We start from the raw sequence: 25,305 nt of genomic DNA, 5'->3' as shown, positions 1-25,305 counted from the left end.
CTGTCATGTTGCATGAAAGTTCTGGAGAGGGTGATCGATGAAGAAATACGCAGAGTAGTAAGAAGTAAGATGGGAGGTGAGCAGTTCGGATTCAGATCAGGATACAGCACAACTGATCTGATATTTGCATTGAGACAGCTGTGAAGAAGCTAGGGATGAGGAAACAGTCCAATTGGGCATTCCTAGACTTGGGGAAAGCATTTGACAAGGTCCCAACAAAGCTGATATGGGCAGTCCTGTGGTGGTTGAAGTACCAGAAACATTTGTAGAATTAGTGAAAGTTATGTACAAGGATCCAATGACTCAAGTGCAAATAATGTTCAGTCTCACAGAGGGGTTCCCAGTGAGAATGGGGATGGGGATGCATCACATCCCCAGAGTCTACTGCTGTTCATAGTGGTGATGGACTACATTAGCAAACAGGGTGGAATGGAGTGATCAAGTTGTTATATGCGGATGATGTGGTATTACAGACAGACTCTGAGCAAGAACTTCAGCAAAGGATAAGGAAATGGAATATAAAATTAAAGGCACAAGGGATGAAACTGAGTACAGATAAGACAGTTGTAATGGCACCAAATGGGGGAATCCAAAGAAGCTGAAAATTGAGATAGTAGGGAAAATAGTTGAACAGTTTAACAGCTTCAAATATCTGGGAGGGTTGGTTGAGGAGAAGGGTAGTCTGAATGAAGAGGTCAATGCTAGAGTCATAGGGCCTGCAGCCATTCAGGTATAGTATATGACAGAAGAATGTTTAAAAGTAAGGTGTACAAAACAGAGGTCTGACCAAAACTACTTTGTGGTACAGAAACCTGGCCAGAAAGGTAGAACAGTTGAGGAAGCTAGAGGTCATGGAGATGAAGTATCTGCGATGGGTGGTAGAATGCACCCTGTGGGACAGATTAAGGAATGAGGATGTAAGTGCAGAAGCCAAATTAGCTGCAATTGCAGAAACCGTCAGAGAACAGATTACTGTGGTTCAAGCACATGTGCAGAAAAGTAGAAGACAATCTGGTAAAAAAGCTTTGGAACAGAAGGCAAGAGGAAATGAGGGCATCCAGCAAAGAGGTGGTTGGATTGTGTGAGAGAAGACCTGTGCCAGTCAGGGATGAGTGTCAGAGAAGGCAGGAGAGTGGCACTGTATAGAGAGAGAGATGGCAACAGTTGACATGATACCATGACCCCATGTAGTAAATGGGAAAAAGGGAGTTGATGATGATTAAACTATTATCAAGCAGACACCAGGAAAAGGAGCACTAAAGTAATCTACAGTTACTGTGGAATCTGCGCAGAAATCCACATTTAAATACAATTATCTTTTGAACATTTGCCTACCTTCTACACTACAAGCCTTTACACTGGTCTTAGATGGGATGTGAGCTAACTGCTCCAGCCCACCTCATAAGTTGTTTTCTGAAACATTTAGATGTTTGGTAGGCCCTGCTGTGCCCCACTTTGGCACTGTTAGCTTTGTTTTTTCTATATCCTACTTCTATTGCCAATGACAAACCACATTATTTCCTTTATACTTATACATTCTCCACTCACTACACATAGCAGACCAGTAGACACTTCTTAAAGCATGTCTTTCTTTCAGTTAGATAATCCATACAGCCATTCCCTACTTCTAGCACTTATCCAACCTATTCCATATCATATTATCCATCTATCACTGGAAATTCATCCCGATGACAGACATATACTTACTAACTACAAAGCTGGCCTAAAATCATTATCATTCCTCTAGTGTGCTCACAATGACTCGGGTGACTCCACTTGGGAATTGTTTATCTATATAGCAAATTCATCCAAACTTAACATCTCCATTCAGGTCCCTATTTGTTCATTGACAATTCAGTTCAGCAAACAGCATTTCTGGTGCACTTACGTCAAACTGTTCATAATGAGATCATGGTACAGTGAAGATCTGAATATTTGCCCTTTCCCCACTGTAGTGCGATCTCAGAGTTGGTATATATAATTAGTGGGGGTTGTGGGGGAAGAGGAGAATTCGATGAATGGCATATCTGATGAAATACCATTCACTGAAGTGTGTTTTCCCTGATTTAATATAAGCCCCTCCATTCTCTTAGAATTTTTCATTATATCCAGCATCATACTGTTTTCTTCTCTCTTTCCCTTTCCACCTCTTTTTTCTCAAAATTGTCTCCCCTATTACTTTTTCTTTTTATCACGTTTGTGTGGCTACTTCATATCAAATGCCCACCCATTAAACCTAAGTCAACAGCCACCCATCAATGTTTTATAAAATGACCACCACAGCTATCAGTTTATTTATTTTTTATTTATTTATTTAACATTTGTTGACCGGGAATGTCCGACTAGGTTCAACAGAGCCTGTTTTTTCGGAGAGGCGGGGGAACGCCGCTCCAGATGCATGTCTTTGGAGTTTCAGCAAATACTTAAGCCAGTACCCTCCCATAAAACACAAGCCTCTGCTAGTCTGACCTTATATGTAGCACACAGACTTATCATATCTTGAACACGTAGAACTCACCAATATCCAAAACTGAAAGCCTCATTCAGTCCAATAAAAATTGCCCACATTCCTGTTTAAAGTCTTTCTACTGTTATCATGCAGTGAGACAGACACCAATCACAAGTTAGTATGGAATGTAATCTTCAACCCACCATTTCACGATCATTAGACTAAACTGAATCCTTCCTCCAAACTCACTCCCAAGTTATAATTGCCTTTGCTAACACATGGGTGAAACATGACACCAGAGACCTATACCATCATTTCCCCAGTTACAAATGCATTGTAAGTGCATGTTCAAGGAAATTATAAGAGGTGACACCTATTACTAATTAGATAATATCTCCCTTTTAACAATAGGGTTCAAGTCCCCTCTCTGAACAAATTTAACTCAATCTGATTTATAGTTTCCATTTCCACACACCTTCACCATTCAGTAGCCTACATCTCACCAATCTTCTCTGCAGAAAAAAAATATGGCCACTGTAATTAATTCAGGCCACATCACCCCTCAAAATATGATAATTTAAGGAAACTCTAACCTTAATCTTTGGTGGCAGCTAAAAACAACATTAAGGAATTCCTGGCAGACTTTCAGCTAATTCATTTGTTAAGTGTAGCATTTAATCTATTTTCAAAGTAGTAACCCATTCTCTTCAAGATCTAGTCATTACCAAAAACAACAACCTATTCTTCATTTCCAGTCACCTTCCCAAATGCAGTGATTGTATCCTGTTAGCATTCATTATAAACTTCTCTCTTAATATGCTAGATACCCATTTGATTTTCTTTACGCCCCAAACATCTAACAGCATATCAGCTGAGTAAACCACTAGAAATTGGTCACTGGTTCCCGATAAAGCAACCATTACTTGAACTAGCATGCCTTTGCCCTTACAGCAGAAATATTAGAGGTCATAATGGAGAGATGAAAAGTCAGCAAGCAAAGGAGAGTAGTAGTGCTAAAATTAAACTCATCCTCAAGTCTTGGTATGTACCTTCACGAGGTGGACCCTGTTTTTTACAAAATCTCACCAAGGCGACACTGATATATAGACTGTATTTATATAGCATATATCATAGACAGAAGTAGGTCAAAAACAAAAAAAAGATAGCTGGGTCCACAAGACCCAGGATAAAAAGTGCTCAATCCTGGTAGGCCACTGGTGCCAGGAATGGAAAAAAAAATGACAGTGTAGAATCCTCAAAATATGGAAACATTCCTACAATGGGGTCAGGCCAGGCCCAGGGGGAAGATGCCACCCTGTTGTAGAAGGACGTAGCAGTCCACAAAAATCACAAAAATTGATCGGCCAAAGAAGAGCCATAAAGACAATAGAGTGGACTATTGAGGATAAGAAAGCAATTAGGTATTGTTACTATTATGTAAAACACCCAGAATTTCCAGACACAAGATATGCAAAACGATTAAGAGAGAAATTAGAGGAAAGAAAAATACTTCCACAGGAAAAACTGTCAGAAGCTTCAAATAAAAATGTGCGTTCAGTAATACAATAGAGTTTTGAAAAACAGTATATAAATCAAAAAACTTTGATCTGTTTGGAAAAAGAAGCATCTGAGGAAATGTGAAAATATAAACAACAAAACCTAGAGATATTTGGATATAAAAAAATATATGGACATGGGAAAGAAAGAGATATTTGATATGGTGCAATATTTATGCAAAGGTGAAAGCCAAGTTATCTAATATTGAGAAGACAGTCTCAAAGATATTCAAAGAAAAATACAGGCAAAGGCATCCAAATGTGGAAAATTTCACAATAAAAAATTTAATATCACAAAGATGTAATGTGGAAAAGAAGATTAGTAAAGCAGAAGTTAAATAGATAGAAGTTGAAGTTATGGAGTGCCTGCAAAGTGAAGGATTTAATGTAGAAGGTCTAACACAGACTACATCTCAGCATAATGGAGTGAGTCCCCAGAACAAGGAAAAGCAAGAAGATCCAGGTCAGTGGCGCAGCATGATACCTCTGAGATCATCCATGTGCAGCTAACATCGGGCAAATCTGCAATGCAAATTGTGGCCTGCTACAGATCACCCTCCACAACCCAGGACCACCACTCCACCTTTCTGGAGACAGTGGAAAACATGAAGGTCCTACCGAACACCCTAATATTGGGCAATTTCAATTACCCTACCATTAACTGGGAAAACTACTGGAGTAAAAACTCCCAGGCCCAGCACTTCCTGGAATTCATCAACTCAAATGCCCTGGATCAGCTGGTAAACTCTCCTACCAGAGGTGAAAACATATTGGATCTGGTCATCACAAACATGGGCGACAGGTGTTCCACACCGGAGGTCAACCCGTCACTGGTTAGATCAGACCATAAACTAATCACTCTGGATGTCCACACCCCACCACCACCCCCAACTAAGGAAAAGCACAGTAAAAAAACTTTTCTAAAGCAAACTTCACCTTACTTAAGACAGAGGCGGTAAGTTTCACAGCCCCCACGCTAAAGGATAACGCTGCCCAAGATGCAGAAACCTTTACAAATGCACTCTGTGAGCACCTACAAGGATGCAGGATCATGCCATCCCTAGCAAAACCAAGACTCACTCCACTAAGAGAAGGAAACCAGTCTGGTGGACCCCTGCCATAAACAGGCTATACAATAGAAGGAGGAAGCTAGTTCAGAAAAAAAGCAAATCCCAAAAAGGAAAGACATCCCTAATCAGTATCAGTAAGAAACTAAGGTCCCTCATAAAGTTATCCAAGGCTAACTTCGAAAGAAAAATAGTCAAGGATTCAAAAGATAACCACAAAGCCTTCTTTAGCTATGTTAAGAATCTAAGTGGCAACTCGCAGATATGCACTGAACTAGTGCAAAATAGCACAAAATATACTGAACCTATTGATATTGCCAACATCCTGGAAGACAGATTCAGTGCAAACTTCACCCCCCTCTCACCCCCAAAAGGGCCCACAACAACACTGGAAATGTGTAGTGTCCCAGAAATCACAGGTGCACAGGTGAAAATAGCCCTTTCAAAAGCCAAAAACACAGCGTCAGTGGGGCCAGATGGTGTCCCAGGCTGCATCTTGCATGAACTACAGAACAAACTAACCCCCCACCTAAACACGCTGTTCAGTCTCAGCCTCTCCACAGGCTACGTGCCCATAGAATGATGCACAGCAATGGTTATTCCACTCCATAAAGGAGGGGCCATGGTAACTATCGCCCCATAAGTCTGACTAGCCTGGTTTGCAAGGCTATGGAGCGCATCATCGTGGAACTCATTAACAAAGACATTAGAAACCTCCAAACACTTGACCCGACCCAGTTTGGCTTTGTTAGGGGCAGATCATGCCTACTAAACCTGGTTGACTTCTTTGAGACAGTCACTAAGGCCATAGATAAAGGAAAGGTTGTTCATACAGCCTACCTTGACCTCTCCAAGGCTTTCGACACCATTCCCCACTCAGGTATTACAGAAAAACTCACCAGCCTGAGCATAAACCCCTATGTCACGAGATGGGTTGCCAACTGGCTTACAGACAGAACTCACATGGTAAGAATAGTGGGCTCCAGGTCCGACTCTAAACCAGTCACAAGTGGTGTCCCACAAGGCTTGGTCCTGAGACCCCTACTGTTTGGCATATACTTCTCAGAAGTACAGACAAACACAGGAGGACTATGGCTAACCAAGTTCGCCGATGACTGCAAACTGGGAGCCATAATTGACTCTCTGGCTGACACGGACATCCTCCAAAAGGGCTTTACTGAGACAGACACCTGGTGTCAAAGTCATGGCCTCAAGCTAAATGCCAAAAATGCATAGTCATCCTGTTTCGGAAAAACAAAACACCCAAGGATTACCACATAGGTGGCAGCCCCCTTAATACAAAAGAGGTAATAAGAGATCTGGGTACCCAGGTAGATAGTAATCTCTCCTTTGACAATCATATTGCCAAAGTAGTTAGGAAATCCTTCTATGTGGCCCATCTAATTACTAAAGGGTTTGCATTTAGAAATAAAGAGGTTATAGTGCCCCTCTACTTGTCACTCATTAGACCCATCATAGAGTACAATGCCCCATTTGGGATGTACCTCACAAGACACTTCCAACAGCTGGAGAGACCACAAAAGTACCTCACCAAGAGGATTACTGGTCTCAAACATATGTCCTATGCAGCCCGACTGAAAAAACTCCGGCTGTACTCATTGGCATATCGCTTACTCAGAGGTGATCTCTGCCTGACTTGCAAAGCCATGTCCAACTCAGAATTGATGGACATGCTCCACCTAAAGAAATCCAAGTCACTGCAAGCCACATGCTTTAGTGAGCTAAACCTCGCCACAACAATAAATAGAACATGCTGGAGGGATAGATTCCTGTCACAGAGACTCCCCATGCTTTGGAACAAAATTCCAAACCACATTGGGCAGAGCCCCTCACTAACACTTTTCAAGAGAAACCTTAACAAGTGGATGGGTAACAGAAAATACACCCCTGGGATCACTTCATTGGCTCTGCTTGACAGAGGATCAGTTAATTAATCAATGGGGTAGCGATCACTGACACACTCTGGCTAGGCTTACTAATGCCCTCGGTCAGATAGCCTAGTACCTACCTATGAACCTATCAGTAGATTTGTGAAGAAGAAATATGGACATTAGAAAGGAAAAGAGATTTAATATGGTATAATATTTATGCAAAGGAGAAAGCAAAACTAACCAATAGAAAAAAAGCTGCACCAAAGATATTTGAAGAGAAATGCAGGCAAAGGAATCCAGATATGGAAAACTTTACAATACAAAAATAAGAAGACTAAGAGGAAAAGTAGAAAAAGAGATTAGTAAAGGAGAAGTCAAAGAAATAGAAAACGAGGTTATGGAGCAGCTGCAAAGAGAAGGATTCAGTGTAGAAAATTGAATGCAGAAAGCACCACAACAGGATAGAGCAATGGATATCCAAATTAAGGGGAAACCGGTGTAACAGGAAACAATTGGTCAGGTGCCATATCAAAATATTTTGGAGCCTTCCACAGGAAACCAGTTAAAACATTCACTTCAAGCTAGACAGAAAGGAAAGGAACAGGAAACTGTGGAAACTCTGATGCAGTCAGTGCTGAGGAGTGATAGGCCAGTGAGTTCCCATATGACAGAGCAACAGATGACACAGGATGAAATTGAAGAGAATGTGCCACAGGAAGATGTGATAGAACTTTCTATAGAATGCCTGCAGGAAATGGAAAACAAGGGATGTGCTCTCAGTTTGGAAGAAAATGAGCTATGAGAAGAATTGCTTGATTTAATAGACATGGATAGATATATTAAGATCAATGAGAGAAATAGACTGCAGAAGGTCAATAAAACCCAAAAAGTGAGAAGTCTGATAAAACAAATGAAAACAGTAATTAGGACTGTCCCTAGAGATCCATGTGATATAACAGAAGCAAACAGGATATACTACTGTGCTGCTAAATTAATAATTGATAAAGTTCTACCACAAGATCACAGGGTAGTGAAGGAAAGGAAGGAGAGAAATTGAATACCAACATGGAAATATGGAATAGAGAAAACTATAAAGTAATTAAGACAAGAAGTGTTATTGTTAGAAGATTATAGAAGAGGAAATATATCAACAAAAATACTAAGAAAGATAGACGTGATAAAAAGCAATGCACAGTATTAGAGCAGACCAGGATCTATCGTGCACTATCACAAATAAATTGAAAATTTCAGCACAGGTGGAAGAACTTAGAAGGTACACAGATAAATATAAGGGAAAAGTACAAAACAGCAATTTATTAATGACCCAAAAATGTTTTATAGAGAATTTGGAAACAAGGTAAAAGGAATTGAAAGACCACCAAAAAAGAGGAAGTCAATACATTTTGGAGAAATATCTATGAAGATCCTGTGGAACGTGACAAGGATGCTAAATGGATAAAAGAAGTAAAAGAAAGAATAAGAAGTTTAAAGGTACAAGATATGAAATGGGATGAAATAACAGCCAGAGAGATTGAAACAAAGTTAAGAAAAGCCTCTAACTGGAAAACCCCAGGACCAGATGCAGTACCTAACTTTTGGTTAAAAGTATTAACATCTTTGCACGAGGATTTAGCCATGAGTAAGAACTATGTATATGCACATCCCAAACAGACAACACACTGGCTAACAACAGGCAAAACAATGCTCTTACTTAAGAGTGAATCTGCAAGTGACCCTAAAAATTATAGACCAATAACTTGCCTTCCGATGATGTATAAACTATACATGGGAACTGATGCCGACAGAGTTTACAGTCATTTAGAAGAAAACTCAATTATGGCAGTAGAACAAAAGGGTAATAAAATAAAGTCATATGGAACAAAGGATCATTTGTTGTTAAATAAAATTATAGTGGAGAACTGTAAAAAGGGGAAGAATCTAAGTGTGGCATGGACTGACTACAAAAAGCATTTGATAGTATCCTACATTCATGGATAAAAGAGTGCTTAAAATGTATAAGTTATACCATACACTGACTGACTACATTACAGTAACCATGAAACAATGGCAGACCACTTTGCAATTAAGCCATGATAAATGACAGACTATTATCCCAGGGATAAAAATTCAAAGGGGGATATTCCAGGGTGATTTTCTGTCACCATTGCTATTCTGCCTTTCCATTAATCCATTAATCTGTTTACTTAACAGCTTAAGCCATGGCTACAATTTGGCTCATAGAAAACAACAAAGTCTAATGACTTCTCATCTTTTGTTTGTCAATGATTTAAAACTGTATCGCTCATCAGATGAGGAACTGAAAGCACAGCTACAGATTGCCAAAACTTTTTCAGATTATGTGAGAATGTCATTTGGTCTTGATAAATGTACAAAAGCAACCTTTAAAAAAGGAAAACTGCAACACCAGGAAAACATCAGTTTGGGACAAGAATGTGATATAAAAGAACTTGAGCAAGAGGGAGTCTATAAATACTTGGGAATTGATAAAAGATCAGCATAAAACATGAACACATCTGAATAAAACTCAGTAAGGAATACTTTAAAAGACTTAAATTAATCCTGAGAACAGCATTGACATCTAGGAACAAGATCCAAGCTATAGATCAATTTGCTCTTTCTGTCCTAACGTACAGTTTTGGAGTGATTGACTGGCCCAAAAAAGTGTTGGATAGATTAGATTTTAAAACAAGAAGGATGATTCATGCTCACCAAATGATTTATAAAAATTAATGTATACCAAGATTATATATTCCCCATTCCAAAGGAGGGATGAGCCTCCTTGAAATTGATTACATGTACGGAGATCTGCAATCGTGGGACTCCACACATCTACTGACCTCACAAGATCCAAATGTAGTGAAAGTTTTGAAACACGAGGAGAATAAATCTAAGATGACTTCTCTGCTGAATTTAGCAGAGGCATATCGACGTCAAGCAGGAATGGAAATCAAACCAGAAGTAGATAAAAACCAGGCAGCAACTGAATGTGCCAAAAAACAAAATAAAGAATATAAGGTGACCAGAAGAGAAGAGAAGACAATAAATGTGGAAAAAACATAAATATAGTTGTAGGTATAGAAAACTTCTAGAAGAGCCTCATGTTGATCAAGAACGAATCCAGGAATGGTTAAGGAGAGGTGAATTCAAACCAAGAAATGAAAGGTTAATATTGGCAATCCAAGAAAGTGGCCTACATATATGCTTGTTTACAAAGTCTGTTGAACTTGTGGGAAAAACAGACAAATGTAGGTTTTGTAAAACTGAATTGGAAACAGTCACACGCCTTGTTGCTGGTTTCAACAATGGCAGAAGGACTGTATACTGAAAGGCATAATAATGTGATGAGACTGTTGCACTGGGGATTGTGGCTGAAAAACACTGGAAACATGAGCCACAAAGCATCACAGAAAATTATGAAGTTTATATCACATGGGATCACCCATTACCAACAGTTCAAAAGACAGATGCTAGAAAACTAGATATAGTGCTCCAAGAAAAGAAGACAAAAGCAGCAGTGATCACTGAAATTGCTACACCCAGTGACTACAGTGTCTGGTGTACAGAAAGACACAAAGTCATAAAATACCAGTATCTGCAGGGAGAAATGAGTGCAATGTGGAAGAAAGATACCCAGACAGTTCCAATAGTAGTAGGAGCAACGGGTCTTATAAAAAAGAATTTACAATCATATTTAGATATATTACCAAGCCATGTAACCCCATACAATTTGCATAAGGAGTTATTACTGGGCACATTGTGGGTGCTGTGAAGAGCACTTTTGGCTGACAACAAAGATCAAAACAATACTAATTTCATGAACTTTAATCATACTTTGATTTGGTACTGGGGTCCATTCCTGTCATGGTATTAGAAACCCAAACGATTTGGAGAAATTAGAAAAGACAGAAATATTTTCCTGTTATTCTCAGAATATTAATGGCCAAGCCAAATATGACAATTACTAGAGATAAAAACCTACTTCAGTCACATAAAGAAGGTAAGGATGCAGTGGAAACAAACAGTTTCCCAGCCAGGATGCAAAGGGTCGATTCATACTCCTTTGTAATGCAACTACAAAGCTGACAGACAGAACAAATTATACTACCTCAACTCCAGATAATCCGTCCTATACAAGCAAAGAAAAACAAAAACAACCCCCCCCCCCCAAAAAAAAAAAAACAGACAACAAATTTAGTAAATCCCATCATGGGGTAAATTCCAAGCAAGGTCCTTTTACATAATGGTGTTATTAATAGCAGCACAGACTTTATCAGCAAGACATTCTCTTAGCAAATTCATAACTTCCTACCTCTAGCCAAACTTACTCCATCACTTAGAACTAGCACGGTAGTCCCACTTCATTCTCCCTTCTACTAAACCCTGTTAGTACATATTCCCGACAATGTCACTGTTGCTGTAGAACCTTTCAACTTTGCTTTACCAATGTGCAGAGAATGCATTTTATCTACCTTTCACCACATATTCAACATGGCCTCATTCTACAATATCAAGCCTCCAATTAAAGTTCCCAGAACCATCCTTTGCAAATGATTTTAGGTCAATATCTACTTTGCCAATAATAGGAAAAATCTTAGAACAGCCTTTTTATTCCCAAATAACCTCCTACATAAAGAAATATATTTTCAAACCACAGTCATGGGATCTTGTTACACAGGGACTCAGAACAACACTTTGGATACTAACAGACAACGGTGTATTTTAAATCTGGACAAAAGAAACAATGACTAATTCTGTATCTTTATACCTTACTGAAGCTTTTGACATTGGTGATCACAACCTCCTCTTGAATACCCTACTGATGTCCAGAATAAGTATAAAATCCATACTTTGATTTAATAATTATGTCACTGGCTTACATTTCAGGGACAGAAATATGAACTACACTTCACATTCCTTATTCTAATTGAAGCTATTCTAAAATGCTTTTTTCATCACTTCATTTGTCTCCTTTTTTTATCAACAGATTTACCATACAGGCCTTCCTAATCTACCCATTCATATCCTATGCAGTTGATGTGGTTAACTACATATATGGATCCCCCCTCTCCACCATAAAAATAGAACTTGAAAATTATCTTTCGGTTGTTGATGGTCAGCTATAAAACAAGAAGCTCTTTTTAAATCCTTCAAAAGCTAGGGCTATGCCTTTTTGAGTAAAACTAACCTGTTCTAAGTACCTTCAAGCTGGCACAAAATTAAAAATAAACAACTCAAAGTTACTAATTTCTTCAAATATTTAGGGCTTTGGCTGTATCAGACCATTAACTTGCAGCATTACATTGAGCAAACTAAACAAAATAAACAAGCTTTTACTCTGGGCCAGAAAAATCTGCCCAATTACAGTGGTGACTTACCTATTATAGGTGAACATTGAAAATGTAGACTGGTTCCTGGGCACTTAGGACTCCAGGGCAAATCTGTTGAGTCTTTCATTTTCTTCTGGAAACACTTTTATAAAGAGGTGGGGGATTCCAGCTATAGTGCCTCTGGATTGTTGACTCTGCCCCTTGATGTCAGATTCTCACTTGATATTGGATGCAGTAGAAGGCTATAATGTTAAATCATTTAGCCAAGATATAACAGTGGTCCCTCAACTGACATTCTTTATTCTTGCTTAGCTATGAGAACCAATCCTTGAAGTATAGAGTCTACAGGCAGAATTGAATTCGCTTAAAGTAAAGCTAGAAGAACAAAAATAAATCCAGAAGTTGCAGGACAAACAGGCAACTGTGGATGAGTCTGTGGAGATCCTGCAAGTTGAAAATGTTCAGAAGGTACAGCTGATAACAGAATTAAATCAACAGACTCATCTTTCACAGGACAAAACTACTGCACTTGAATATTAATCCTGGAGAGTGAGTTTTAGGATTAATGGTGTTTACAGCATTGTGATAGCACTCGGTCTATATCCCTGTCAGTTCAAGAGGTAATTTAAGCTCTTTTTCAGGAGAAGCCAGCTGGTTACATTGTGCAAACAGTCATTTAGCACAGATTGTGCCCTTTTTGTGCTGGCTGTAATAGAACCATTATTGTTCATTTTGATAATATGCTCAGCAGAATGCAGTCTTTCAGGCTGCACTGGAGAAATGACCTTTCACAGTTTAGTACTTCATGATTGTTATATTTCAAGACTTTTCTGTAGCTATGGTGGAAACTGAAAACCCATGGCAGCAATTTGAAGTCCGCTGGCAGAAGAATATTCCCTCTAGATTTGTTTTTCCATCCACCTTACAAATTAGCTGTAAAGAGTTATCGCTTTAGCTTAACTCATCTAATGCAGGTCAAGCCAAATCATGAGTAGTAAAGTTCATAATTAAAAGCAGGTCTACCTTGCTTGGAAATTTCAAAAATTATGAACTATTTTGTCTTGAGGATGTCATGTATTTATTTATATTTAATTCTGTCTTGATTAAAGTTGTACAATGGAGAAACTATGGAGGTATTTAACACTTGTTATAGCTGATGTTAGAGGTCTGCAGGAAGTTCATTTGGTTGAAGAAGAGTATCTGAACAATTTTTTTGTTAATTCTAAAAACAATAAAGCCTGAGGGTGGTTATAATATTACTGCATCCAAAATTTAAAGTGGTTAGAAATGCTGTATCTCAAACACTGAAAGAATTATTAATTTGAAAGTTTTGATCAAATTATTGTTTTAATTATTTGCATGAGGGTTTTTGAGACTATTCTAAGCTTCTTTTTCACCTCTGCAGTTGTATACATGAGTTTATACCAGCTACCTTACTTCTTAGTGATAACAGCAGTGCTCATTTAGACAAAGTTTCACATAATCACAACTGCAGAAATAATAATATGCTCTACTGGGACTTTTTAACATGGATTTTAACTCATAGGCCATAGGAAGTACTAATAACCTAGTTCTCCAGGATATACACACACCATAAATATCCTGTTACAGTGGCTTACTTTTTAATAACTTCAGTTTTGTGAAATAATTCCAAGCAAACTATGACTTTTGCACAAGTTGAATGCTGTTTCCACTTTAAACAACATAAGAACTAACCGTATTGTATCTCACCATTATTTTCTTTGGCAGATATCAAGATTAACCAAAATAATGAACAGTTCCCCAAATGTTGACAGATGTACTGTACAGCAATGTGCAAGAAAGCCACAGGTGGCTGGCTGCCAGCAGCTGCTGCTTCTCAGAAGCTTTATCTCGGCAAGCAGCATTTACACATACTTGGAAGCTTGGTGCTCACAGACTTTGCCATACTGTGTAGTGATAAATTTATTCATCTTTCCCATCTCTGTTTATTTATTATTTTATTTATTTTACATTTGGTGACTGGGAGTAGTCCAACTGAGCTGCTATTAGCCCTTTTTCAGTGGAGGACTGGGGAGAAGAGCTCCAAAATAACCCAATTATAAATCTACAGTAATGCAAGCAATAGACAGTACAGTTAAACAGTTACAGAGGCAAACATCAATTACTCCAACTATAACTCCAGGATATGGAATACCATACCTAGCTGACTTACGAAAATGCAGTAAGCTTATCTATAACAGTATGACATTTGAATGCTGATGCTTAACTTTATATTTTTCCTCTCTGATTCCTTTGGCTATGTTGCAGTCTTACAATCTGGTATTCAAAGCTATCTGTACATAGGCACATAGATGAGAACTAGGCTAACTGCTCTTGTGGCACATTTTAAGTCTAGCTAATTACCTCATATGAGAATCAAATCTTGCACCTTCAGTCTGCAAGGTAAACACCTTAACCATTATGCCAACCTCCCACCACAGAGTCTTTCAGTGCTGAAGTTATTCTGGTTTCTGGGCTTTTTCTGCCATTGAACTGTTGTGTGCCTTGTGGTAAAGATGAGGAATTGTTTGGCTGAGTATGAATGAGAAATAGGTTGCTTTTGGATGCAATGGTGGCTCTGTGGGTGACTTTGGAGACTGTCAGTTCCATGGACAGGAGTCCCATGTGTTTGTACTAGATTGTCCAGCAAGCCTACAAGTATTATCAGTGTTTCCAGTGTGATAGTGGAGAATGTCAAAGGCTGAATATAACACTCAAAAAGCAACATCAAAGTTTCTGTTTTTTTTTTTTTTTTTTTTTGGTTATTTTTCAATTTCTACATGTTATAGCAATGTGACCTACTATCACAGTCACAGATGATCCTTCCCATGTTTTTTTCCCTTTGCTTTCAGTATCCTACCACAATTACAGCCTCATGATCTGTTAATGGAATCCAACCATTGCATTACATAGCCTTTGTATTTCCACAGTTGTTTTAGTCAAGCAAATTTCCACTGCACAATACACCTCATCTGTCCCTCCTCTCCTCAGTGTTTCATCTTCATCTTGATCATAGAGATATGACCAGCTACTGACATGGATGCTGCTGGATCCAATGAGGCAGGCTGGAAGTAGATAGCTAATGCCAGCTTGCCCATTCTAATAGGACAGAGATGGTCTGGCCTGTTGCAATACCAGAACTTACCGGAAGGAGAGATGCACAGTATGACCATATGGTGATATGTACTTGGTTCTGCCAAGCAGCACTCTCTTGGCAGCCTGCCTTCTGATGCAAGTCTGAACCTGCACGCTAATGGGAAGGCATTGCGGGTCATCATATTTGCAAGAGTGGACATCAGCTGATGGAGATGAGTAAGAGCACAAAATCTCTTCGTAAATGCCTGGATAATGGGTGCAGCATGACTGGATCTTGGTGAGAATTAATTCAGTGATCACAACATTGGCTAGATAGCTGTCAAGCACAGGCACAGAAAAATCATTAAGACTAAAAACAAAAAGAAAAAAGTAGAGGTTTGGAACCAGGCACTGCTACCTCAAACAATTTGATAATTCTCACAATTAAGCATATTGTGGCTAGATGAAAACGTCTCACAATACAACTCGTTATATACGTCTTTTTTCTGCCAGGCTCTTGAATGATCTTTCCATTTCCCAGTGCATTATCTCTGAACAAGTTTTCACAAACTATAATATTTCATCTTTTCAACTTGGGGAATAACCAAAGTTTCAAGAACTGAAAGTCATCTTCTAGAATGTGTTCCCCTTCCCTCCAAGTAGTGGCGTAACTATGAGAGGCGAAATGAGGCAATTGCCTCAGGGCGCCAAGCAGCAGGGGGCACTTTGGGCCGATGGATGTTGTCACGGATTGTTTGCTTATTTAGTAAATGTCCATCGTCCGATGGTAAGAATCCCAGTCTGCAGCCCTCCCACCTAGAAAAAAAAACAAGAAAAAAAATCCGTGAAACAAAAATTTCATTCAGACTGCCTTTATCGGCAGTCCGAATGCAGAGAAACGGGTACCCAGCAACCTGTGCTGTGTAGGATACCCAGACATCTGTGCGGGCCGGTCAACTACCGCACAGAACAGAGGAGTTCCGGACTGCTTCCCTTGCAGTCAGGGCCAATGAGGAGTGAGCTGAGAGCTCTCTCTCAGCTCTCGTGGGAATTTTGTTGCGCGGGCGTCATGTAGAGCGATCGGGGTTTCAGACATGGTCGGACGGTCACTGGCTTCATTTCTTTTGGCTGGATTATGTGGATGTTCATTCTGTTGGTCGGACTCGGACGGTCGCTGGCTTCAGAAGGTAGGTGCAGTGTATGTGAATTATGGGAAGGTGGAATACTCCCAGATAGAGCAGTTTCAGGGTTAGTGTGTATTTCCCTATACTCGCACTTCAGTTATCACAGAACTGAGGACCGAAGTTGCTGCCCTAAATCATACAATGTAATTCCAGTATATAAGTGATGATCCTGCCCCAAACACCTTGACACTTTACAGTTAGAGCAAGGTAGTTACAATAGTAAGAAAAGTGCCCAATTCTCTCAAGAAACTGTCCCTTGATGGTGAAATGTGAAATGGTATTTGCAAGGCCTAGCAGGCAGGTTGAGCACTTTGATTTTCCTAGGACTTTAGCAAAGTGCCAGACTTTGATCAACTTCTGAGAGTGCATGTCATGCAACTTTTAGGTAACTCTTATTTGGTGCAGAAATGACCCGGTCACTGAAGTAAATGAGATTAGCAAGAGGTGACTTAGCGAAGATATTCTTTGAATGCAGCCCTTCATGACTGAACAGCCATCCTCCATTCTATGTTCTCTTGATTTCCACTGGTAATAAGGTAGCATGGATGAGAATTAAGGTACATACCAAGAAAACCAAATGCATGAATGGAGCAATGACATATATTTGCCTGACTTTAGCTTGGATATGGAATGACTATCTATGAAAAAAAAATAGAGAATCCTGTTATTGATATGGCTGAGACTCAAGTGCTTGAAAATTTTGAAGGACCAGTCAGATCTCTCCAGCACCTTCTGCTATGTCTGTCTTATTGAATAAATTAAAAGGTTTCATCAGTTTTTATACTTTGGAGGTCATCTCTACCTTGCCGACTTACCAATGTTATGCAAAGAGCCTGTACAGTTAGTACCATCAGCTCTGAAAAAGATCCATATAAAATGGGAAGATCGACATGTTAATCAGTGTTCAGTTAAAGCCAAGTTTACTAGTGCCAAAGCATTAATCCTCCAGCATCAGTTCTGCTGGACTAGATATTCCCAGGAATAATGTTTGTACCCATAGCTTGGTCAAAGTCAAAACTTCTGTGATGGTTAGATAAAATGTTACAAATATACACTTAAAACATACCTGTAGAAACCATATGTTGTTATCTTAAGGTGGACGATATTATCCATATATATATATATATATATAGAGAGAGAGAGAGAGAGAGAGAGAGAGAGAAAGTAGGAAGGAAAAGACTGTAAATCTACTGGTGAGCAGATCTTCCACACTGAAGCATCTGTACTTTTTTTTCAGAAATCTGTAGACCTGCATTTGAATTACTGTATCACCTCAAGACCCATTGGACAACTACATTACACATAATCTTTGAATTGAGGGAGGGCCATCTATGACTTACATAGCACAGCAGATTTTGAAATGGGAACTGTGTACAGGGAAGCATGCTTTAAGCTGGGGAGACCCTTTTGTTATTGAAGTACATCATTATCAAAGCTCTCCTGTGTACAAATGCAGAAATTTCGTTATACTGAAATGAATTGTCTGTGTGCAAATCACCAGTTTGTGTTGTTGCACACTTACTCACAGTTCTACTGCTCTGGAGTTTTATTTATATATATATATATATATATATATATATATATATATATATATATATATAGTTAGGGGAAGCAGGGGCATAGCACAGCACAGTCACAACACCTTACAAAAAGTGCTTGTTATGCTGTTAGCATGCATCTTCCTATATTTATTTGTGCTGTAAATTGTTCCAGACATTTGTTTCTTGTTATAAACATGCTCACTAATTTTCTGCATTTAAAATGTAGACTGTCAATTACTAAGGATTTTTGTTTATTACTAATATTGTGACATTCCTGGCTTGCGATCTTCTGGTCTCATTAATTTGAGATTTAACATTGTCATGGTTGAACATTCGAACTTCCGATTGTAAAATATATATATATATATATATATATATATATATATATATATATATATATATGTATATATATATAGGGTTGGGGCGCCTAGGAAAAGTTTGCCTCAGGGCGCTTCTAACGTAGTTACGCCACTGCCTCCAAGAGTAAGCCTCCACCATCCTACGATGTACATAGTCAGTGTTTCTGGACAGCAAGTCTTTTCAATGTGAAAAAAATACTGAAATTGCAAACTTAAGCAAAAACCCTTTTAGCAAGTCTGACATTCTGAAAAAAATGTTTAATCCAGTCTGTCGCTTTACAAAAAAAAATTTAAATAAGAATATTGTAAATATATTTCAGTACCTAAAACAAATGACTTAAAACAAGTATGTGTCGAGTTGCTGTAGCATGGACGGCATGTGATTGTATACATTCTTATACATTAGTTAAGATATGTCCTTTGGGTGTTTTGTCACTGGTCAAAATTAAACTTATTTATTATAAGATGCTATGCCTCTGCTTGCTGATATCATTGGGGATGAGCCTATCTCAGTTCTTTCTTGTTGCTCTGGTCAGTAAGCATGTTACTTAAATGCTACAGATATTCACTTAGAGTGAATAAAATAGTCCTCATGTGGATGTACTCTACAGATCTGCAGTTGCCATCATCTGTTAAACTCAGTTTCATAATAGTAGACAATATCCAAATTTTGTACTAAGGTACAGTGGAAGCAGTTTATGACAATTTCAGATCTTTTTGTCCAAAAAGTTATAACAGGAGCATATAAAGGAGTTACCGTGAGAAGAAAGGAATGGAAGGAGGGTGGAGGGAAGCGGGTTCTGACTAAAGGGGTTCAACTTCTCAGGAGTGGTGAACAGTAGAAATAATAAATGACCTAACCTATGGTCAGTGAAACACAAGAATAATGATTTACATTATTACTTCACAGGAAGGACAGCAAATAAAAAGAAGAAGCTGCCAGAAGGGTAGTACATTGCAAACGGAAAGAACATTTAACACGGCAAACATAGATAAGATAAAGACAACAGGAAGATAGGAGAAGCAGGTGCAGAGTGCAGGATGTAACAACCACAAAAATAGACAGTCTTATTTTCAGAGCCATATTTAATACTGTGCTATGCAAGTCATTATTCTTGTGGTTAACCCTAGGTTAGGTAATTTATTATTAAAATTACATTCTAGCAGAAATCAGTATGATGAAGCAAAACCAAACTCTCTTCATATAATAAACAAGTTTTATTAGGTTTTGCTTCATCATACTGATTTCTGCTGGACTGTATTTTTTGTGGTGTTTATCTAGCACATACAGTTCTTTTTGTTGTTTGGTACATATTATTAAAATTAAATAGTAATATAATGTAAAAAGGCATAGGTTTGCTAGACAGTTACATAAAAAAAGAAAGAAAATTGGACACCTTGATTATAAATAGAAAAATAAACAAGGATTGGGGGCTTTCAGACTTACTGCTGAGGGATTCTACTATGTATTACCGACTTCCATAATGCCAACAGTCCAAAACACAGAAGAGTGAAAAAATTAACTTTAAAACCCACCTCTGAACTTGCATATTCTATCTTCAGACATATTACGTTCATTTCATGGAGTTACCCAGGTTCTGTTTTACTGCATCTGACTGACTGACTGTGTTATTTTGCATAGTCTGATTGCATTTAGGTTTATTAAAGAGACTACATTTATTTTCTTCATGACTAGAAAATCAAAAATATTAAAGTGAAAATTAAAAGGTAATGAATGTTTATCTTTGGTCACATATTACATTTTTTTAATTTAACCACACTGTAGCTTCAGTATTTCATAGGAATCTTTAAAAAAACTATTCATTTTTCAAATCAATTTTCTTTTATATGTTTAATGTTAGAGTTCCTGCTTGCAAACTTAGTTTCATTTATTCCAAACATTGTCTATATCTTGTGAATGCAACCTACAAGAATACTTTTAGGAATGACCTTATATAACAAGTTAAATGCAACATGCAAGAATACTTTTAGGAATTACCGTATATAACAAGTTAAACTAAGCTGTAACAACACATCTTTTTAAAAGAACATACTGTGTCATCTGATTCTCTAAAAACAGAATATCATCTTAGGCCAGATACCAAAATAGTTCCTCTCATTGGGAGTCTGCCTGATTCTGGAAGACTTGCTCCCAGTGTAAGTGACTTACTTTGGTGTAAGGCCTATCTATAAACATGCTTACACCAGAGACCAGATTCAAGAACTCCTGCTGTCAGTGTGAGCAGGGTCAGATCCAGCACTAGGTGACTTAGACAGTTACCTAATGCCTGGTGCTGGCTGGATAGGGCCCTGACCACAACATTAATTAAAATAAAAAATTTCTCCAACTCTCAGTGGCAGTCCATCTGTGTACATGCTGTTGTATGCTTTAAAATCTTCCAGCCAACTAAACAGAGTAAACGCCTGCAAAGAAATTTGATTTTAAAAGTCAGGAATGCAAAGTAAATGAGCAGCACTATCATGGATAGATAGAGCCTGGAACCATTAGCTGAGGAACTTGATTCTTTTCACAGCCAGGAACTGGGTGTTGAACACAGCATTACAGGGAACATGTACACAGGAACCAGCAGCGAATGCATGCAGAGCATCTGATTTTAAGCCAGGAACTGGGTGTTGAACACAGCATTACAGGGAACATGTACACAGGAACCAGCAGCGAATGCATGCAGAGCATCTGATTTTAAGCCAGGAACTGGGTGTTGAACACAGCATTACAGGAACATGTACACAGGAACCAGCAGTGAATGCATGCAGAGCATCTGATTTTAAGCCAGGAACTGGGTGTTGAACACAGCATTACAGGGAACATGTACATAGGAACCAGCAGCGAATGCATGCAGAGCATCTGATTTTAAGCCAGGAACTGGGTGTTGAACACAGCATTACAGGGAACATGTACACAGGAACCAGCAGCGAATGCATGCAAAGCATCTGATTTTAAGCCAGGAACTGGGTGTTGAACACAGCATTACAGGGAACATGTACACAGGAACCAGCAGCGAATGCATGCAGAGCATCTGATTTTAAGCCAGGAACTGGGTGTTGAACACAGCATTACAGAAAACATGTACATAGGAACCAGCAGCGAATGCATGCAGAGCATCTGATTTTAAGCCAGGAACTGGGTGTTGAACACAGCATTACAGGGAACATGTACACAGGAACCAGCAGCGAATGCATGCAGAGCATCTGATTTTAAGCCAGGAACTGGGTGTTGAACACAGCATTACAGGGAACATGTACACAGGAACCAGCAGCGAATGCATGCAGAGCATCTGATTTTAAGCCAGGAACTGGGTGTTGAACACAGCACTACAGGGAACATGTACACAGGAACCAGCAGCGAATGCATGCAGAGCATCTGATTTTAAGCCAGGAACTGGGTGTTGAACAAAGCATTACAGGGAACATGTACACAGGAACCAGCAGTGAATGCATGCAGAGCATCTGATTTTAAGGCAGGAACTGGGTGTTGAACACAGCATTACAGGGAACATGTACACAGGAACCAGCAGTGAATGCATGCAGAGCATCTGATTTTAAGCCAGGAACTGGGTGTTGAACACAGCATTACAGGGAACATGTACACAGGAACCAGCAGCGAATGCATGCAGAGCATCTGATTTTAAGCCAGGAACTGGGTGTTGAACACAGCATTACAGGGAACATGTACACAGGAACCAGCAGTGAATGCATGCAGAGCATCTGATTTTAAGCCAGGAACTGGGTGTTGAACACAGCACTACAGGGAACATATACACAGGAACCAGCAGCGAATGCATGCAGAGCATCTGATTTTAAGCCAGGAACTGGGTGTTGAACACAGCATTGCAGGGAACATGTACACAGGAACCAGCAGTGAATGCATGCAGAGCATCTGATTTTAAGGCAGGAACTGGGTGTTGAACACAGCATTACAGGGAACATGTACACAGGAACCAGCAGCGAATGCATGCAGAGCATCTGATTTTAAGCCAGGAACTGGGTGTTGAACACAGCATTACAGGGAACATGTACATAGGAACCAGCAGCGAATGCATGCAGAGCATCTGATTTTAAGCCAGGAACTGGGTGTTGAACACAGCATTACCGGGAACATGTACACAGGAACCAGCAGTGAATGCATGCAGAGCATCTGATTTTAAGGCAGGATCTGGGTGTTGAACACAGCATTACAGGGAACATGTACATAGAAACCAGCAGCGAATGCATGCAGAGCATCTGATTTTAAGCCAGGAACTGGGTGTTGAACACAGCATTACAGGGAACATGTACACAGGAACCAGCAGCGAATGCATGCAGAGCATCTGATTTTAAGCCAGGAACTGGGTGTTGAACACAAGCATTACAGGGAACATGTACACAGGAACCAGCAGTGAATGCATGCAGAGCATCTGATTTTAAGCCAGGAACTGGGTGTTGCACAAAGCATTACAGGGAACATGTACACAGGAACCAGCAGTGAATGCATGCAGAACATCTGATTTTAAGCCAGGAACTGGGTGTTGAACAAAGCATTACAGGGAACATGTACACAGGAACCAGCAGCAAATGCATGCAGAGCATCTGATTTTAAGCCAGGAACTGGGTGTTGAAAACAGCATTACATGGAACATGTACACAGGAACCAGCAGCGAATGCATGCAGAGCATCTGATTTTAAGCCAGGAACTGGGTGTTGAACACAGCATTACAGGGAACATGTACACAGGAACCAGCAGTGAATGCATGCAGAACATCTGATTTTAAGCCAGGAACTGGGTGTTGAACACAACATTACAGGGAACATGTACACAGGAACCAGCAGTGAATGCATGCAGAGCATCTGATTTTAAGCCAGGAACTGGGTGTTGAACACAGCATTACAGGGAACATGTACACAGGAACCAGCAGTGAATGCATGCAGAGCATCTGATTTTAAGCCAGGAACTGAGTGCTGAACAAAGCATTACAGGGAATGTGTGTACAGGAACCAGCACCAAATGAACACTGAACATTTGATTTTAAGCGAGCATCAGACACATGCAGATCATTTGATTTTTAAGCCAGGAGCATGCAGCATTTCAAGGAAAGAGAATGCTGTGTACAGGAACCAGCAGCAGGTACGAACAGCCAGAAAGAGAGGTATGCGTGTGGTATATATGTATGTGTGCGAGTGTGTGTGTGTGTGTGTGTGTGTGTGTGTGTGTGTGTGTGTGTCTATAATCCCCAGTTAGACAGGGCACTTTAGTTGATGCATGACTTACTCAGGCTCAAACCCTGTGCCTTGACTACAAGAGGCAAGAGCCTTCCCCCTCCACACCAACTGTCAGACACATTTGTAAATCACTGGACATTACAGTCAGTCATTTGAGTTTATTGAAATGTTTTGCAATGGGTAATTTTGTCATTATTGGTTCAGACATTTAGCTTCATAATAGAAAAAAATGTTCAAATCTATAAATTTAATATGCACTCTAATAAAAATTACTGTAGTAATCAAGAAATGTGTTTAAAACAATCAAGAAGGTGAATCAAAAAATGCATGCATTTATACCTGGTCCTAAACATTTATGCAGGGGTCCATAGCGTGAAAACAGCCCAAGGACAAAGGTACATTTAATCTGCCATTAGCCAGGTGCCATTTTAACTGAATTTGAGTTTCAATGAATGTGAGCTTCAAGGGCAGAGCAGTTTATTGCTACTCATGCTTAGTCTGGTTTGAATGTGCTGTTGGTTTGTTTAGCAAATGGCCATCAAATTTTGAGCTGTAAAATTTAAAAGCAGCATTAGTGGTGCAGCAGAAAGTACACTTCTCTTTCGTGCAGAAGACTGTTGATTCTACTCTCACACCAAGTAGCTGGATTGCTGACACTGCAGTGCTATACGGGGGGGAGGGAGTACCGCACCCCTATGTGTGCCGTCCTTTGGATGAGTTGTGAAACTGAGGCCCCATCTGCCTGGATTGATGGCAACTCAAGTGTATGTAAAGGTCTCATGGCACCTATCAAAAAAAGTATTGTAAATCCTGAATGTCCTGGCCAAATTTCCTCTAGTAGTGTAAATACCACCTCAGGTCTCCCCTGAAAAGAGGCTATTAGATTAGTGGGCTAATCTGACCATCTGAGGATAAATAAATTAAAAGTTTTAAATTGAATCTGCATCTCTGTAATCATTCCAAAAGTAAAGCAGAAAATGGTATACACACTGACAGTTGTGAACAGTATTTATGGTAATGGGGGGCAGAGAGACAAGTGATAGGACACTGGAATAGCCATGAGGTGAGGGGCCCTGATTCACTACCCATCATAGGGCCCCCTTTGATCATGATCCAGCTCAAAGTGCAATTGGTCACTTACACTGAGAACAAGCCTTTTGGAATTGGGCCCATCGTGTTTCTGCTTGACTGAATCAAATATAAAAATATTCTTGCATAAAAATCGTAAAATGTTGAAATAAAATATTATTTGAATAATAGTTGTACAAGAGCGGTTTTATTCACATGGTCTGCAGAATTTTAGTTTTATTTACATGGTCTAAGTTTATTATTAAAGAGATTGTGATATCCATCCCTATGTCCATTTTCAGTATATGCTTTATCCAATTTTCAGTTGCAGGGAGCAGGAGCCTTTTATAGTAGTAAGTGTAATGTAGGAACCAAGCCTGTGTGAACTGACAAGACTTCACAGGAAATGTGCAGAGTAAGATATAGGGATTATACACACACACACACACACACACACACACACACACACACATATATATATATATATATATATATATATATATACACACACACACACACACACACACA

This window comes from Protopterus annectens, chromosome 2.part0, assembly GCF_019279795.1.
Source record: "Protopterus annectens isolate FY-2018-M chromosome 2.part0, PAN1.0, whole genome shotgun sequence".
In the NCBI taxonomy this organism is placed as follows: domain Eukaryota; kingdom Metazoa; phylum Chordata; order Ceratodontiformes; family Protopteridae; genus Protopterus; species Protopterus annectens.
Note: the sequence above shows the minus strand (reverse complement) of the source record.